The sequence below is a fragment of the Monodon monoceros genome, unplaced genomic scaffold (assembly GCF_005190385.1).
Source record: "Monodon monoceros isolate NGI ecotype Baffin Bay Population unplaced genomic scaffold, NGI_Narwhal_1 Super_Scaffold_11, whole genome shotgun sequence".
Taxonomy (NCBI): Eukaryota; Metazoa; Chordata; class Mammalia; order Artiodactyla; family Monodontidae; genus Monodon; species Monodon monoceros.
Window position 1 is genome coordinate 58,849,808 of NW_021703767.1, and position 20,431 is coordinate 58,870,238.

Sequence of the window (20,431 nt, forward strand, 5' to 3'; positions counted from 1 at the left end):
CCTTGTTATGGGTATTCAATAAGAGACAAAAATAGTAACTAACATACATTTTAAGTTTAACAAATGTGAAGCCACTTACCACAGTGACTGGCACTAAACCAGGATCCTGATAAATGTATTTTCCTTTCTTTCCTCCCACTCAGACAAAAAGTATAGAGTGCCTATGTCTTGTTTATTTGTATTATTTGTATTGCATGGGCAGGGAGAGAGTTGACTTCTCTTATATCCCAGGAACTATATTTGTATATGCTCATATTTTTGTGCCATATGTATGTTTATCTCATTGCTTGTGTCATGAACCAATTTATGGATGCATCATTGCTTTGCAAATTGTTTTCTCTTTTACTTTTGTGGATGTCCACATGTCTTGATGAGCCTACAGCTTTAGATCTCAGCAAAATGTTAGGGTCTGAAGCCGTGAACTTGTTCTTCCAGGAGGGACTAGGGGGTTTACATGGAAAAGAAAGGTGGCATACCTTGTAGATTTCCAAATATAAGGGTGTAATTGACCAAAAGCCCCAGGTTCTGCACGCTGAGATTTATCACCTTATTTGTGCCATGAGGCTCTGCTTCCCAGCCAATGACTGAACACAACAGAAATACCAAGGTAGGTCCATTTCTGAGGGACACAGGATACTTCTAATGACCTACTTTCACTTAAGAACTCCCCTAGAGCCTTGCCAAACCTTCTTGTGGTACACAGCACTCTAGGATTCTTCCACCCAACCTATTTCCTGCAGTCACTCAGGATCACACTTGCTTTGTGGTCTAATAGTTCTTCCTGGCATTTTTTTTCTCACAGGTGTTGCCCCTAATCTAATCCTTGCATATTTTATCCTGTTTTGGAGTCTGCTTTTTGGAGCACCCAGTCTAACACATTAATTTTGCATAGTTATGACAATGTTGAATATACAACTTTTTATTTTGCTTTCCCATACCCCTTGTTCAATAGATGATCTTCTGCATAGAGGGGATCTATTTTGCAGAAAGTGGGAAGGCATGAAAGCTAGTTAGTAGAAATCGCAGTATTAAATTAGTCAATCTGGGAGAAACTGTGACGATCAGCCAAACCAATGGGAACAATAGTGAAAAACAGGCATAGAAAGCAGGCAAGAACTTGGAAAATTCACATCCTTTTAACTACAAAAGTGAAAGTAGCTAAGAGCACAGTGGGAATTGGACCAAATAAAGCTTTATCAGAGCTGCACTGCGCATGCTCCACTCGCATTTGTCTTAGCAGTAGAATCCTCTCCTTATTTACATGGCTTTATGAGAAAAAGAACATGCAAATGAAGTAAACAGTAATTCAAAGCAAAGGAAATGGATTTAGTTTTATTTTGGAGTAAGGTCAAAGAAAGAATTTGGGAGAAGTTTGTCCTGAAATGAAATATATATCCATATATATCTCCAGCAGCTTCCTGAAGGCCCAATTGTGCCGGTCATTTCAGTTGCTCAGTAATGAAGAGATCCCAAAATGATAGGTCCCAAGGAAGGATCCCAGGGGGCCAGGGATGCAGGGAGTCAGGGCAGCAACTAGTTGCCATTCCCCACCCAGTTCAGAAGTGCAGCATTTCATATTCTAACATGTGGCAGAGCCATATCAATGGTAACTGACTGAATTTTGGGCCTGTTTATCCCTTTAATGCTAATTGGAGTCAGTGTTAATAAACTCAGATAACTATATACCTAAATTTTCACACATACTGGTTTGAAAGGAAACTCAGAAAGATCAGGTCCAGGGGAGGCATGTTCTCCTGACTTCTGAGCAGATTTTTAGCTGCTGCTCAGCTGCCTTGTAAGATTGCTCTCCCTGCCCTTACCATAGGTGTTTCTCCAAGTGAATTAGGAAAAAATACTTTCCAGTAGCATCCATTTCAATAGCTGAATAATATTCTATCTTATAATTACAGCGCTAGTCATTTAGTCATTTTCCTATTGTAGGATGTTTAGGTTTTTCTAATTTTTCACATAAAGATAAGCATTTTTGCTCTGCTGCATTTTGGATGATTTCCCAAAAGTGGTATTACTGAGTAGAACATATGAACATTTTTAGCACTCTTGATACTTAGTGCTACATAACTTCCAAGGAAGACCAGCATATATTTCTAGGGGCAAGTTAGGAAAGCATCCAGATTTGGTTAACTGCACTCTTACCATTAGTAATGTCTTGTTATGATCATCATATTTCTAAAAGTAAAACTTTCCATTTATTTTGGAATTTTATGCTTAATGAGGATGAACAGATTTGGGGGGTGTTTTATCATGTGTGAATTGTTCTTGCACGATTAACTGTTTATGAAAATATTGGAGTCAGTGATTTTCTTATTATTTAAAAAATTTTTATAGTGCATATATAGAATATATTATACTTTTGTCACCTTGCCTGCTATATTTTCAGCAAACAGTTTGTTTTTGCCTTTAAACGTTTTAATAGTAGTTTTTGATTTATGGAAGCTGACTTTTCAAAAGGCAACCATATCTAACTGTAACCATATGTAACAATTTCTGTTGCTTTTAAATTAGAAAAACACCTTTCCTGAATGATTTCTAATCAAGATGTCTATGTAAGTGGAGTCAGCCTCACAAATGTGTCTACATCCTAAACCTTGGAACTGTGGAACCCCTGATACTTTATATGGCAAAAGCTAATTCACAGATTTGATTAAATTAAGGATCTTGAGATGAAGAGATTATCCTGCATTGTCCAAGTGGGCCTGATGTAATCACAATGATCCTTATGAGAGGGACACAGAAGGAGTCAGAGTTGGAGGAGAAGGAAATGTGACAACAGAAGCAGAAGTTGAAGTGATGTGGCCACAAGCCAAGGAATGCCAGCTGCCTCTAGAATCTGGAAGAGACAAGGAACAGATTCTCCCCCCTGGAGCCACCAGAAGGAACCAGCTCTGCTGACATCTTGATTTTAGTCTTGTAAGACTCATTTGGGATACCTGGGTCTCTAGAACTGTAAGAGAATAGATTTGTGTTGTTTTAAGCCACTTAGTTTGTGGTAATTTATTACAGTGGCAATAGAAAAGTAATGAATGATGTAATTTTGTTCTCCATCACACAAATTGCCAGTAAATGTCAAAATGTTATTGTCCAGTAAATATTCTCTACTAATATAAAAGGAAACTTGCTTCACTATAAAATTTCATGGAATTTCTTTTAGAAATAGTGTGGATGAGGATGGACCATAATACCATAAGAAGCTAGAAGTTCTCGAGCCTAATTCATCTCCTGTGAAGCTTAGTGTACCTGGTAACTATGGAGGCCACTAGGCAGCACACCCCTCACCTTCCCTAGGAAGAGTGATGACAGGTCAAAAGGCTATTTTAGGATTACACCCCTGGAGTTCTATATCAATTTAGATTGAGTGCAGCTGTATATAGTGGAAAAGTCCAAAATAGTGATGGCTTTAATAAAATAGAACATTTTTTCTTTTACATGCAAAAGAAGTATAGAGGTAGGCAGGACAGGGTTGATATTATGGCTCCTCATTAATCAGCAACCCTGTATCCTGTTTTTTTTGTTTGTTTTTTTCACTATCTTAACTCTGACATCCATCTGCTGGTTCCAAGATGTAAGATGGATGGTCTCAGCTCCAGTCATCATGTCTGAGTTATAGGTTTGAAGAAAGAGGCAGAGGACAAAGGGAGCAGACCTTGGGGATGACTGAGACTCTTTAAGGAGATTTTTCTGGAAATCCAATACCAAACTTTCACTTACAACACACTGAACATGACTTAATCATATGACCACACCTTCCTGCAAGGAAGACTTGGAAATGAAATTTTCTATCTAGGCAGGAAAAAATACACAACTAAATTTCTAGATTCCATTATTAAGAAGGGCCAAAGCTTTATCTACCACATCCACCACTTTGAGCACTTAAACATCCCTCTCCAAAAGGGACAATATCAACAGCTCACCTTGCTAACTCATCCAAAGTCAACGTATTTGGAGGACACATATTCTCTGCATCAGATTTGTACATAGCTTCTCATGGTTCTATGACCTGTGAACTAAAAGGTAACTCATATGCTCCCAACATTTATATGGTAGTGTTTAAAAAAGATTTTATAAGCATTTTTGATTGTTGAATGAAATGTTATTTCCAATGATAAAACATAACATAAAGGAGGCCCTCTTTTAAAACAACTGGTCTCCCCAAATGAAGAAGGAATATAGTATCCATAGTTTAAATTATTATATGACAATAATAAATTCTAATCGGGTAACATTTTGTCCATTTTGATAAAAATAACATAAGTTTCTGCACATCTTTTCTAGACCATGTTGTATCAGTGTTCCATATTATATAGAAGGTTACTTCAAACCAAAGGCAAAAATGTCAATATGATTTCTTTTCAGCTTTTAGGAAAAAGATACACATTTCTATACAGAAAAGGGTATAAAGGAAATACAGGTAGCTACTGACAAGAGTGAGGATATCCTGCTGCCAACAGTGGACAAATTCCTATGTTTGGGCTTCCAATTGCCCTAGCCTTTGCCTTCTAAAGTCTCTTCCTAGTTTTTGAAGATTAAGTTCCTTGGGAAGCAGTCTCTGAGGCTGAGATGAGCACACAGGAATTTTATTAAAGAGTGCTCTAGGGATCATTGACTGTAAGGACAGAGAAGAGAGGAGTATTAAGCAGAGGGATACACCAGGCTGTGATACGGTCCCAGCAAAGGCTTCAGCCAACCATGGGGACGTCTGAAACTGGATTGGCCCCTTAGAGTAGATTTGAGCTTGGCTGAGAAGACTGGGACTTTACATACCTGCGTCAACAAGTCATTGGATGTAGGCTGTTTTCAGGAAAGGTGGTGTGTCCTTTGGTGAAGTATTTCTCTTCAGCAATTTCCCAGACAAGGCTGCCAGCTGAGAACGCTCTCAGCAGCTCAGGAATTGTCCTCCAGTCCTAAAGGGGATCTGGATCATACATCATAGCCTCTACTACACTGGTCCTTTTTCCTTTAGGACCACAGCTGAGGGGGGCATTGGAAAGGATGACTTTGGGGAATGCACAGCTTCATCATTCTACTTCCTGTTTGTGCAAGTTGGGGTCCAAGTACAGTGTTGATATTTATCAGTCACAGGCTATTATAAGCTAGTCTTGGGGTTCCCTCAAAAATCTAGTAGGATTTCCTTCTATTATTTTTTCAGTAAGTTTCATGCACAAATGACCACAGTTAAGGAGCTGGTATAGTTGTGAAATTTTAAGCCAGAAGACTTACTTACTGGCCATTATCCTTTGTCCACCCTCCAGCTCTCAGTTAATGAGAGCTATCCTGAGACTATTTGAAAGAGGATTAAGTGGGAAGTTAATTTTTAATCTGATTTTTATCAATGAGCTAGCTCTCATTATCAGGCAAACAACTCTTATGGGACTTGCTTGAAAAAACTTGCGATCAGAAACTTATCTCCTTCTAAGGCTAAACAGTAGCCTTTACTCTTAAAGTAAGAGAGCAGTTGATTTTTTTATAATAGATTTTATTTTTTAGGGCAGTTTTAGGGTTCACAGCAAAACTGAGCAGAAAGTAGAGGATTCCTATATACTCCCTTCCCCCACACAAGCACAGCCTCTCCCACCATCAACATCCTGCACCAGAGTAGAACCTTTGTTACAACAGATTAACAAGCATTGACAAATCATTATCACGCAAAGTCCATAGTTTATATTATGGTTCACTCTTGGTGTTGTACCTTCTATAGGTTTTGACAAATGTATAATGAAATTTATCCCCCAGTATAGTATCATACAGAGTAGTTTCACTGCCCTAAAAATCACTGTGTTCTGCCTATTCACCTCTCTCCCTTCCCTCTAACCCTTGGCAAACACTGTGGTCACCTTTTTGCTTTTTCCAGAATGTTATATAGTTGGAATCATACAGTATGCTGCCATTTCAGATTGGCTTCTTTCCCTCAGTATAATATACTTTTAAGTTACCTCCATGTTTTTTCATGGCTTGGTAGCTCATTCCTTTTTTTAAAAATTCTTTATTTATTTATATATTCTTGGCTGTGTTGGGTCTTCGTTTCTATGCGAGGGCTTTCTCCAGTTGCGGCAAGCGGGGGCCACTCTTCAGTGTGGTGCGCGGGCCTCTCACTATCGCGGCCTCTCTTGTTGCGGAGCACAGGCTCCAGACGCGCAGGCTCAGTAGTTGTGGCTCACGGGCCCAGTTGCTCCGCGGCATGTGGGATCTTCCCAGATCAGGGCTCGAACCCATGTCCCCTGCATTGGCAGGCAGATTCTCAACCACTGCGCCACCAGGGAAGCCCCTCATTCCTTTATAATGCTGAATAATATTCCCTTGTCTGGACGTACCCTACTTTATTTATCCATTCAACTGAAGGACATCTTGGCTACTTCCAAGTTTTGGCAATTATGAATAAAGCTGCTATAAACATCTATGTGCAGGTTTTTGTGTGGACATAAGTTTTCAACTCATTTGGGTAAACACCAGAGTTGAATCTTTTAACTCTGCAAGATTCCCAATTACTAAAGGCTCAGTCTATTTAGATTGCAGGCAACAAGCCCATGGCCTCTCTTAGCCAAGTGCTAGTTCCTTCCACCTATAGTTTGAGTTGATCTGTATCTTGCAGGACTTCACTGAAAGCAGCAAGAATCAGCACACACACATTAACATTTTGAATTTTCCCTAACATATTGGTTAATGTAACGAGCTTGGGCAGCATGGGTTCTGCCACCTAAGGATTGTTTGATGTCATATAACTAGGTTCGCAAGCTTTCTACTCTTCAAAGTCTAAATTCTTAGTATCTTTCCTCCTACTTCCTTCATGAAGCCAAAGACACAATTTAGGTTGTGATGCTCTCTGTACACAGTCCTGGTAAAAATGATTGCATTTCAGATAGCAGAATCATCTATAGTTAGTTTAATCAAAAGAATTCATTTCATTTCAAATTTCTTGAAGTGCCAGGAAACCAACTTAGAGGTCACATAATGAGAAGGAATACAGCAAAGAGAAATATCCAGTTATCCAGTAGGCTTGTTACAACAAAATCACACTGCTGCCACAGCACTCAACACATGTGAAGCCAGAGACTAGGCCATCACCACTACTGTTCTAGAAACAAAGCAAAACAAATACCTCAATGACACTGCTTGTCATAAAAATCACTTGTCTGCTGCCTCGTAATGTTCACTGCCATGTTCCGAGTCTCACACACAGAATCCTGACTACGAGAGAGTCTGGGGAATGTGATCTTCACTTGCTGCCTCCAGGGTACCAGAAGGCAGGATGAAAAGGAGCTGGAGTTATATGAGGAATGGTTCTCACTGAGGGGTGATTTTGTCCCTCCAGGATATTGGACAATGTCTGGAGACACTTCTGGATGTCACAACTGAGGCGGGGGTGATAATAACATCTAGTGGGTGGAGTTTAAGGATGCTGCTCAGCATCCTACAATGCATAGAATAGACCTCAAATAAAGAATTATCCAGCCCCAAATGTCAATGGTGCCGAGGTTGAGAAACTCTGGTATAGAGTGAGCCAATCTTTAGTATCTGCCTTAAAGTTCCACCTCAGATTCACAGTCCTTGGTGACCGTGGAGGCCCTAGGTGTCACTTCTGGAGACTCACAACACAGAGCCTTACTCTAAGCACTGAAGAACCACACAATGAACACATCCAAGGAGGAAAAAAGGCAGGGACTATGTTTTGTTACCACCTGAGTCTCAGACTTCCACCCACTTCCCAAGGCCCTTCCATCCCTGCACCTTGGAAATGATAAAAATTTCTGATAAATATAGAACTGTCTTCTTCAATCCAAACTTGAAGAATCTAAACAAGTACCTACATCGGTCTCTCACCAAAACCATCTCAAGCTCGGTTTTAGATTGCATTTTCCCAGAAGCAAATCCCAATTCAAGGACTTGAGTGTAAGTGGTTTTTTTGGAGGTGTTTCCAACACAATATGGGAGTGAAGAAGTTGGAGAGGAATGGTAAGGAAGCAAATAAGTGGGGTTTTTTCTAGAAAAGTACCACTGTAGATAAGGCACTTAATCCCCACCTCCAGGAACTCTGAGATCCAACACAAAACATATGCCTCAGAGTCAGCCCACTCAAGCACTGAGGAAGCTGGTGTATTTAACCATTTTATGAGTTTCCTATTGCTCCTGTAACCAACTGCCACAAACATAACACAATTTATTATCTTACAGTTCTGGAGGTCAAAAGTCCAAAATGTGTCATACTGGCTAAAATCAAGGTGACAGCAGAGCTGCATCTGGAAGCTCTTGGGGAGAATCCGTTTCCTTGCCTTTTCACCTTCGAGAGGCCACCTGCATTCTTTGGCTGGTGTCCCCTTCCTCTATCTTCAAAGCTAGCAGCATAGCATCTTCAAATTTCCCTGTAATTGTGACTACCTTCTTCCATTTTTAAGTGGATTAGGATGTGCACCTCTTTGAGCAGGTCATTTTTTTTGTCTACCCAATATATCTATTCTCATCAGTTGTTACTTGAAGACTACTCTCAAGAGGGGCATTAGCATGTCTAGCCTGCTACTCAGATAAATGAAGCAGGCTCTGGTGGCTAGGGAAAGCCTGTAAGCAAAGAAGTGCAGGTGCCAGCAAATTGCACCAAAGTGAGGATGAAAGATATAGGTGGGGCTTGGACACCATCTGATGCAGTTCCTCCTGAATATAAGTCAATAATGGAAAACACAGGCAGTCCTTTTATTAGTTTTTGTTTTGGTTTAAGAGAGGAATGAAGGAAGGGAGGGAGTGAGAGAGCATAAAAATCATAGTATATCTATGTAAAGATATTGTTTATATGTAAGAAAAGGTTCATATAAAGGTAGAAGAGGACACAGAAATATGGTTAAAAAACCATATTTTTTAACACTATTTTTTAAAAAAGAAAGGCAACTGTAAAGAATCAAAGGGACTGCCTCCCCTTGAAAGAGATTTATTAAGAGAAACAGAATAAAGTTTAGAAAGTTTTATGTTTTCAATGTAATTCATGAGTTCATTGTTCATTTTGGGAAGATGGGGGTGGCGGCAGCATGGTTTTGGAATGTTTCCAAATTCCCACATCAAAACAAACAGAGTAACTACATAGCAAAACCAAAAACCCCTAGCATTTACAAGAAAACCAAAAGCAACAAACCCAAAAACCCCAGGTAACAAACTGCCCCACAGGCCACAAACGAGGACAAACTACACACAGGCATAAATCTGCATGGTATCAGCTCTGTGCAAGAGGAAGTAGAGGGATGCAACAGGGCACCTGACAGACCTGAGAATAGTAGAACCCCAAAATAGCCAAGGAACTCACTGGAGCATACAGTGGGCCTAGCGGAAATAGCAGCTGAAACTGGGAGGGCATGTCTACTCCATTAGCAGGTAATCACAGGAGCCTGCTGTAAGAGGGCTGAAGAAGCATAGTCTCTGTGAACTTTCAAAACTTAGCCACATGGCCGTATCCCAGGACATGGCTGTATCCCAGGACATGGCCCTACCCTAAGCAGTAACTACTAAGGGTGGCATCAAAGTAGATGGCAGTGGTGATAAAGGTGAAGAGAAGAAACAGATCATATGAAGGTGGGGGAGGAAAACAGAGTTCAAAAAGCAAGCCACAATATTTCTGAACTCTGAAGGAAAAACAAAAACAAGACAAAAAACAGACAATAGAGCTCTCTGCAGTTAGAAAAGCTACCTTGAATCATTCCTCCTTCTAAAAATTTGGAAAAATTAATTAAGAAACAGGAAAGTATTGAGGTCAAATCCCATACAAAGTTATTATAAGAAAAGAGAATAAAGAACAAAATAACTTCCCTACCAACAATGAAAGCATGCCAGAAGACTTCCCTGGTGGTGCAGTGGTTAAGAATCCGCCTGCCAATGCAGGGGACACGGGTTCGTGCCCTGGTTCGGGAAGATCCCATATGCCGTGGAGCAACTAAGCCCGTGTGTCACAACTACTGAGCCCATGTGCCACAACTACTGAAGCCCGTGAGCCTAGAGCCCGTGCTCCACAAGAGAAGCCACCACAGTGAGTAGCCTGCACACCGCAACAAAGAGTAGTGCCCACATGTCACAACTAGAGAAAGCCCGTGCACAGCAACGAAGACCCAACACAGCCAAAAATAAATAAATAAATAAATTTATTTTTAAAAAAAAGAAAGCATGCTGGAAAGACATGTTCACAGAACAGATTTAAAAAGAGCTAAAAGAAATTAAATAACACAAGACATGAAAGAACAACATAATTTAGATCAGAAAAACTCAAAATGAGGTGACAATTCAGAAAAGAATTAGAACTAAAAGAAATTTATTTTAGAGACAAAGACTAAACAAGAAGGAACACAAGGGTGAATGAGCACAACAGATAATGCCTTAATAAAATAGAAGGTGAAAAATTAGACAAGTTTTTAAATTCAAAAGAAATGAATAGGTAAAAAAGGATTTGAGAGAAAGTAGCAGTACTGAAAGTAGGAAAAAAAGATCAATTATACAGTCTTTTTTTTTTTTTGGCTGTGCTGGGTCTTCATTGCTGCGCATGGGCTTTCTCTAGTTGCTGCAAGCGGGGGCTCCTCTTTGTTGCCGTGCGCAGGCTCCTCATTGCAGTGGCTTCTCTTGTTGCAAAGCATTGGCTCTCTATGTGCACAGGCTTCAGTAGTTGTGCCACGCAGGCTCAGTAGTTGCAGCTTGCGGGCTGTAGAGCATGGGCTCAGTAGTTGTGGCGCATGGGCTCAGTTGCCCCATGGCATGTGGGATCTTCCCAGACCAGGTCTTGAACCTGTGTCCCCTTCATTGGCAGGTGGATTCTTAACCACTGGACCACCAGGAAAGTCCTTGACTATACAGTTAATGTAAATTTCTGGTGAAGAAAAATCAAAGCAAGAGAAAATCTAAAAAATATAATTTAAAAAATTTTTGAAATAAAAAATATTGTTATCCTAAGCCTATTATGTGTGTAATATGGGATAAAGTAAGTATAGGATAATCTAATTGTTCCAATCCCTATGTCTCTGAGAACAGAAGTCTCTGTGACAGGAAGGAAATACAGATGTAATATCGAGGTCCAAGACACTGTAGCATTCCCAAATTTTAACTGGAGGTATAAAGTATTTTATCCTAAAATATGTATATACATAAGCACAGAGCTAGGAGATAGATGGATAGAGAAAGGAAGAGAGGAAGAAAGAAAGAAAGAAAAGAAGAAAGAAAAAAGAAAGAAAGAAAGAAAAAGAAAAAGGAAAGAAAGAAAGAAAAGAAAGAGAGAGGAAGGAAGGAAGGGGGAAGGAAGGAAGGAAGGTAGGAAGGGAGGGAGGGAGGGAGGGGGGAAGGATGGAGAAAGGGATGAAAGATGGAAGAAGGAAGAAAGAGAGAGAGGGAGGGAAGGATATCTTTCCAAGCTCTACCCACTGAAGAGGCCTAGAAACAATGACCAACCCAGTAGCAGTAAGCATCTCTAAAACCTGAATTGTGGTCTTGACATAATATTTCCCATTTAAAAACAAAACAAAACAAACAAAACCAGCAACCCAAAACTAGGGCCTATTGGAGAAACAGTTGATTCAGGACTTGGGGCAGGAAATGGACAAAATAAACCTGGAACATATTGTCAGAAAAAGAGCAAGGAAGCTATGAAAGATTAGTAGGGTTATACAAAAGGATTCAGAGACAACTTGAAGAGGCTCCTATTGGCCAAAGATGAGACAAATAAGCATATAAATGGATAATTGCAATTTGTTAAAATCAATCAAATGTGAGGAACGAAGTAAGCTGGAAGAGAATAGACAGCATGCCCATCCTAGCAAGGCCAAGAGAGAAAGCTTAATGTCAATTCAAGGGTTTTGTCTTCCACGTTAGATTGAACACAGTGACTACTGAATTATGACTGTTTGCAAAAATGATTCTAGGACAACCTATTACTCAAGAAAGATCAGAACAGCCATGGGCCTGGAACTTTACCCAGAGTAAGGGGAAGATTGCTGCTACTTCATAAAGTTTAAGGAATGGTGAAAGAGAAAAATAAAGTTATGATTTTTTTAACATCTTTACTGGAGTATAATTGCTTTACAAAAAGTTATGTTTTGATTATAATCCATGTGTCATGTTTATTCAACATACCAGTTACACACATAAATATATGAAATCTGTCCCCATGGAGCAGGTAATCTAGGAAAGATTTTACATGTGTACAAATAACTATAATGCAAAATAGTATGAAACGGAGGCACAATCAAAATTCTATAGTTAAGTAGGCAGAAATATCACTTCTGACGATGCTGAGAGAAAGAGAGAAGAGTAAGATCTGAGTTGGTCTTTAAAGGAAGAGTGGCATTTAGTGGGCAGAGATGAGAGGGAGAACACGCTAGCCTGAAGAAATAGCTTGAACAGAAATGCAATATAGAAAATGTAGGGAATGTCTTAAAGCACAATGAGAGATCCCACTTGTCTGGAAGGAGAAGGTATATGATGGAGGAGTGAGAGGCAAGGCTGGAAAGATGGACTGGGACCAGGAAATTGGACAGCGCCTTTATTAAAGATTTGGAATTTATCTTACAGTCAGTCATTGAAGGTTTTTAAATGGGAGAAATTTCTACCAACTAAAATAGCATTTTAGGATGCCTGAAAGATGCATTAAAAGGAAGGGCATATGGAAGCAGAGAGACCAGTGAGGAGGTCACGGCAATCAGAGAACTGAACTGCCATGGACGCGGAGGAGGTGAAAAGAGAGAGAGGTGCCAGAAATATTCTGAAGGAAAAATCAGAATGGGTTTTTGATGAATGATGATGCATGATTAGATAGGGCATTGAGAAACTGGAAGGGAGTAAGGATAACTGAGGGTCTGAGCTTAGTGATTGCAAAGAGCTGTGACTGGGTTGGGGAGAAGAGAATTTTGTGCTTTATAAACTTGAAATGAGTTTACTAGGAGGAACAGGACAATGCAAATGAGAGACTGGAGTCAGAGAGAGGGGCTGAGGCAGGAAATAGAGTTTTGGGAGACATGTCTATAAATTCGACTCTGAGAGAGTAAATGAGAACTGAGAAAAGAAGGGAATCAATGATAGGCCCTCGGGAGAGACTGATGTTTGGTGTGGGCAGGAATGGATGGAGAGCAGGATGGAGCAGGGCGGAGACCCAGTGCTGTTCTCCTGGGTATTCCAGAGTCTCCCAGTGTTTAGACTGCCCCCCAGACATGGATTAAATCAACCTAACCAATCCACCAGGTTCTATTTGAGAATCGGCACAGTTTAGAGCAGTGCTTCGCAACCTAACTGTGGTGAAAGACCAGTTTTCTTCTTTCCAATTTGTTGTCAATACTTTTGTAAAATCAATAAAAGTTAATTAACAGAAAAATGATTAAGTGCTTGGATGTTGTGGCAATGTCAAATTGCTGTAAAATTTTCTGTGGGCTTACTTTCAATTTCTGTACTCACATTGTGAATATAAAATAAACACCAGTACACCCGAGTAGCACTAAGAAGAACTGAGTCAGGATACTATTTCGGGTGCTGTCATTAGCACTCTGTGTAGGCAAGCTTTTTAAGTTCACTGGGCTTACATTCACTTGCTTTTAACGTAAGGGAATTAAATTTGCCCTAAAGTCTAGAACATACAGTCCTTAAACATTAGTTGACACTGAAAGGGCCTGACTAAATTATCATTCTGCCCATACTCGCTTTTCTTCTTCTGGGAGACTTTTCCTCCTCCTTTCTAGTATTTTGAGGTGCAATGCTGTGTGTTGAGGCTGGAAGACTAATCAGAGAAAAACAAGCCTCCAGGGGGCCAGATTTTCTGCAAAACTATTCTGAGCTAACCTCTAATTATCTCTAATTGCGGCACATAGAAATCACAGGAAATCTAAAACAAAAACACTAACCCTGAACCACAGATCCCAGCTTACACAACAGGATCCATGATTCAGTAGCTCAAGATTCCAGGCTACCAGCACCTTGCCCAGATCTGAGTGTGCGCATTTCCACATCCACCAGCTGACTTGACATGGTCAGTGGCATTTATCATATCCTGTTCATCTTATATGCTCCAAATGTCAAACATAATGCGAGGCATGCAGTAGAGGTTCAATAACTTTCTCGAATAAATAAATGGAGGAAAAACACTCATTTCCTTCAAAAGCCTTCCACACCTCCAGTCTGACACTACTAAGTTTTTCCTTATTCAGTGTCCCCTTAGCAGTTACTCTTTGAAGAAATTACCCATTTCCTGCCATTCACTATAGGAACTGTGATTCACAGCTCTAGAAAATACCTGTTTGGACTGAATTGTGTCCCCCACATTCCCCTGCCTTCCAAATTCATGTTAAAGCCCCACCTCCAGTGTGGCTATATTTGGAGACAGGACCTATAAGGAGGCCATCAAGATTAAATGAAATCATAAGGATGAGGCATCAGTCTGATAGGGTTGGTGTCCTTATAAGAAGAGGAAGACATTTCCCTCTCTCTCTCCCACTATCTCTGCACACTACAGAGGAAAGGGCTTGTGTGGACACAGTGAGAAGGTGGTCATCTGCAAGCCAAGAAGAGTCCTCACCAGAAGGAGGCTTTGCCAGCATCTTGATCATGGACTGTGAGAAACTAAATTTCTGTTAAGACACCCAGTCTGTGATATTTTGTTATGGCAGCGCAAGCACACTAATATAACGCCCTTCCTTGATTTCTCCCATGCAAACATCAGAAAAAAGTGACTGAGATTCCCCCACATAGAAAGCCTCTAACTTCCCTTTACCACAACCTGAGGGGATCAGGGGATTATGCTTTGGGACGTTATATTTCATACCACAGAATCATCAACATAGGCACAGCCCACCTCTTAGGGACAAAGCTATTTTTATATACCGTGAGGCAAACACCTATACTAATTAAATGATTTTTAAACTTTTGCAGTCATAGACTCCTTTGAAAACTGATGTAAGTTCTACAGTAGCACTGTCTACCTGAACTTTCTGAGATGATGAAAATGTTCCATAATCTGCATTGTCCAATATGGAAGCTACTTAGCCAGAAATGACTATCAAGCTTTTAAAATGTGGCTAGTGCAACTAAGGAACTGAATTTCGAATTCAGTTTAATTCTAATTTGTTTAATTCATTTAAATTTAAATAGTCACATGTGGCTAGTGGCTACCATATTGTACACCACAGCTCTTTAGTGTCTAGGCTTCTAAAAATGCATATATATACTTACACTCAAAATTTTGCAAACCAGTGTTGGGGAGTCCAGGAACAGCCATTAACAGCAATATCTACCCAGGTCAGGTGACCTGTATTAAAAACAAAGACCTATGCAAGAATGATTTTTTTTCAGTGTACAGTTGATGTGTGGTTAGTAATTAGAAGTAACACAGAGCAGATAAAAAGCCCAATTTCTGTAGTCTAAAAAGTAGTCAACTAGTGCTTACTAGGTTCTTAATATACATATCCAGCTCAACCCCTCTGGCTAATGAAAGATGTCTATGCACTCCTGTATCCACACTGATTCCTATGCCTTTGGGGAAACAGAAGAGGTAGTACAATAACAATGGCTTTCAGAGTTTAATAAATCTGGGTTCAAATTACAGCTCCCTTTATTTTACTCAGAATAGATTTTTTAATATACTAACAAACAACTCCCACATCTCAGTGTTTAACAAAAGTTTGCTTCTCACTTTTCAAGTATCTGCTTGGTGCAACTATAAGGCACCACTCCTTCAGTGGTGACTCAACAGGCTTTCTCCATACATAGTTTCATCATCTGAGTATGAGGGGAGGGGAGAGACTAAAGACATTTGAGGGACTTTTCACTGCTACATCTCATATCTCATTGATAAGAACTATTACTCAGCCCCACTTAATTACCAGGGAGATGGGAAGCAAACTTTTCATGTCTAGGAAGGAAAAACATTACACTAAATGTTGATGAACACAAAGCATTGTCTTCTGCTATGCTCTCTAACCACATAAACCTGAAAATTTAATTAACCTTTCTTAGTTATCTCATTTGAAAAATGGTGATAATTATATCTACTAAATAAAATGAATGTTCATGTGTAAAGTTCATTGAACAATGTTTTGCACATTGTGGGAACTCAGTGATGGTGGATTCTTTTTCTTCACTGGAAAAGGGATGGTGTAGCAAACTTGCAACAGCTCAACAGACTCATGGAACAGCACGTCACATCATGTCTCAAACTATCATAGCTCTGATCTAATTCTTCCTGCTCTTAACTATTTTTCCTCCCACTCGGTCCACCAACAACCCCTTACCTTTATGTAATTTTTAAGATGGACCTTTTGTTGTTTCTATTAGCAGGTATGGGTAATTAACCATAATTATCACAACCAGTAGCTCTAATAATTAGTAACTATACAGAGAAAGCTTTAATGTAAAATTATAATAAAGTCAGAGTTCTAAAATATCAAACTCATAGATAAAAGGTGCTTTTCCCCCTCTCTTCCCTCCTTTTCATACATACTACATAGCCTGAAGTGAATGACATATTTGTTATGTACTTGCAATTGTTAGTAAAGGCAGATCTGAATAACATTATCAATCACTTTAATCTAACTGATTTTTATACAATAGTATATCCTGCAACTGTACAATATATATTCTTTTCAAGTGCATATGGTGTGTTCTCTAAGGTAGACCAATGCTGGAATATAACAAGTCTCAATCAATTTAAATTTACTGAAAACGTACAGAGTATGTGCTCTGACAACTGAATTACAAATCAATAGTAAGATATTTAGAACAACTCCCTAGTTTGGAAATTAAACAACAGACTTCTCAATAGTCTATGGGTCAAAGAAGAAATCATAAGAAGAATTAGAAACTATTTTGAATAGAATGATAATGAAAATATATCAAAGTTTGTAAATGCAGCTAAAGCAGTGCTTGGAGGAAAATTTATAGTTTTAAATGCTTATTTTAGAAAAGAAGAAAAGTCAACAAATGGGCTAAGTTTAGAGCTCAAAAAACTAACAAAAGAAAAGCAAAATAAACCTAAAGTAGTAGAAGGAAGAAAATAATAACGAGAAGATATAAATACCTTGGAATAAAATGAGCAAACAACAGGGAAAGTTATCAAAGACAAAAGTAAGTTCTTTGAAAAGATCAACAAAATCGATAAAGTTCTAGCTAGAAAGAACATAAATTTCCAATATAAGAAGTAAAAAAGAAGTTATCCCCACACATCACACATACATTAAAAAGACAATAAAGGAAATATAATGAATAAGTTTATACAAATTTGACATCTTAGATGAATGGACAAATTCTTTGAAAAATACCACTAACAAACACAAACACAAAATGACATAGAAAATCTGAATAGGCCTGCCTATATACATTAAAGAAATTATATCTGTTATCAAAATCTTCTCAGAAAGAAGGCTATAGACCCAGATGACTGCACTAGTGTATTCTATCATATATTTAAGGAAAAAATCTTATCGGTTCATAGCAGAGAAAGGAAGTTTTCCCAACTAGTTTTATGAGGTCAGTGTGTCCAAAATATCAAAACCTGACAAGAATATTATAAAATATAGAAAAAAGGAGAAATAAAGATACAGAGAGAGAGAGAGGCAGAGAAAGAGACAGAGAGAAAGGAAGAAGGAGGGAGGTAGAGGGAAAAATTACAGACCAATATACCTCATGGACATAGATGTAAAATGTCCACAAAATATTAGCAAATCAAATTCAGCTATATATAAAATGGATAATACATTATAACCAAATAGTGTGTATTAAGTTTAGTTTAACATTCAAAAATCAACGTAATTCACAAAAAAGGGGGAAAAAGTATATGATAGTTTCAATAGATAAAAATAAAGCATTTAACAAAATTCAACTCATTTATGATTTTAAAAGTCTGAGATTTTTTTATTGGAAAAGCAAGCCCTACTTGGAATACATATATTTTTTTATTTTCAGAGTCCCTTCAATGTCACAAAGAGTAAGTTATTTGAATTTGCAAAAGTTAATGTAGTGGTGGAACATTGATAATCATCATTCAGCAAGGCAACAGGCATGGTAGCCAAGTATACCAAAAATTCTAAATTTACTATATTAAATGATTTGCAATTTGAGAGAGAAAGAGCATCCTGAGAATCAGATCTTTAAAAAAAACTCATAAAACTATGAATATAAGGGACTTTCCACAATTTGACAGAGGTCATTGTCAAGAACTGTAAACAGTTTTTCTCTACTTACAAGTTAACAAATCAGCCTGTCATGGATGCTGGCAGAAGATACAAATCTCCTAGGTCCGCTGTAAAGGACAGTTTATTTCTCATAACAATAGCAGTAGCTAGAGTATTATCATTTTCTTGTGCTACTTTCTCAAGCCCCAATTTCACAGGATGACACAATGAGGCCTAGGTGCCACCTGCACACACAGTAGCTTACATTACAGAAGAGAAACACTGAGTTTAGTGAAGTCAAATCTCTTGTAATGGGCTGCAAGCAACCCTGCCCAACATTTGCCCCAAAGGGATACGTTATCATATTGGACAGTAAACAGATCCACCCTTTGCTCTGGAGGGAGACACTATATATTCCAAGGCTTTTTGCTATACAAATATCCTTGAAAAGGTAGTCCGGAACAAAACAGTGCTTAGTATATCTGCTTGCAAGATATGTAGCAACAGGAGACTCATGGAGAACTGTCTCCTCAAAGGTGACATATATCCTATAGCTAACATAACAAATGATAAATATCAAATGCTTTTGCCACAAGATCAGGAGCATGGAAAGGATGCACGGTCATATCACTTTGATTCAACATTGTACTGAAGGTCCTAATCATTGTAATAAAACAGAAAAAAGAAATAAAAGCATAAAGTTTAAAAAGCAAAAGCAAAACTATTTCTATATGCAAATGACATAACTGTTCACATGGAAAATCCTACAGAACTCCAAATGACTACTAGAAATAAGTCAATTTAGTTAAGTGATAAAGTTACATAATAATATCAGTAATATGAAAAAATCAATTGTATTTTTATTCATACTAGCAGGAATCAAATAGCAGAATACCATTTACAATTATGTAAAAACCAAAATATTCATTAATAAATTTCAGATGTTCAAAACACCTACACTGGAAACTACAAAATAATGCTGAGATACATAAAAGAAGACTTAAATAAATGAAGAGCTTTACCATATTCATGGAGTAGAAGATTCAATCTTGTTAAGATGTCAATTCCCTCCAAATTTATCTATAGATTCAACACCCCCAGTAAAAATTCCAACGGGATTTTTCTTGTAGAAACTGACATGCTTATTTATAATTTTATATGAAAATTCAAAGGACCTAGAATATCCAAAGCAATCTGGGAAAAAGAAGAAAAAATTTGGAGGACATACACTACCTGATTTCAAGTCTTTTGTAAAGCTGTATCAATCAAGACCAGGTGTATTGGCATAACAGTTGACAAGTAGATTAAAGATACAGAAGAGAAAATCCAGAAATAGACTCATATTTTTAAGATCATTTGATATTCAAGAAAGATGCCAAAACAACCCGATGGAGAAAGGAAAGTCCTTTAAACAAAGGGGATGGGGTGGGGATGGGAGGTGAACATGGACCCATACCTCATCCATATACATAGACCTAAAGTTAAACACTTTAGAGGAAAAACAGCAAATAGGTTCATGTTTAAGGGTAGAAAGGTTTTTGAAAAAGGACATAGAAAGCAAAGAAAAAAATGGAAAAATTAGACCTCATCAAACGTAAAAAGTCTATTCCTCAAAAGACAAAACTAAGAAAATGAATAGGCAAGCTATAGACTAGAAGCAAATATCTGAAAAACATACATATGCCAAAGTTCCAGTGCAGGATTTGTGAAGAACTACAAATGAAAAATAAAGACTAACAGCCCAATGAATACAGGCAAAATATCTAAATGGACACCTCACAAAAGAATACATATAAATGGCCAGCAAGCAAACAGAAAAAAATGTTCAACAGTATTAGTCATCAGGGAAATGCAAATTAAAACCTTAAGATCAAAACTAAAGCCACCAGAATGGCTAAAATTAAAGACTGACAACATCGATGTTGGTGAGGTTTTGAAGCAACTAGATCTCTCACGCATTCATGATGGGAATGTAAAATAGTATCTCATCTTTTTTGTGGTGAGAACATTTAAGATCTACTCTTTCAAGTATATGATTCTGGATTATTAATTATAGTCACTATGCTGTACATTAGATTCCCGGAACTTATTCATCTTGTAACTGGAAGTTTGTACATCTTGGTTTTCTCCCACTCCCCAACCCCTGGTAACCACAGTCCTAGTCTCTGTTTCTCTGAGTCAGCTTTGTAAAATTCCATGTATAACATGATGTAATACAGTAGTTTTCTTTCTCTGTCTGACTTACTTCACTTAGCATAACGCCCTCAAATTCCATCCATGTTGCCACAAACAGCAGGATGTCCTTCTTTCTTTTG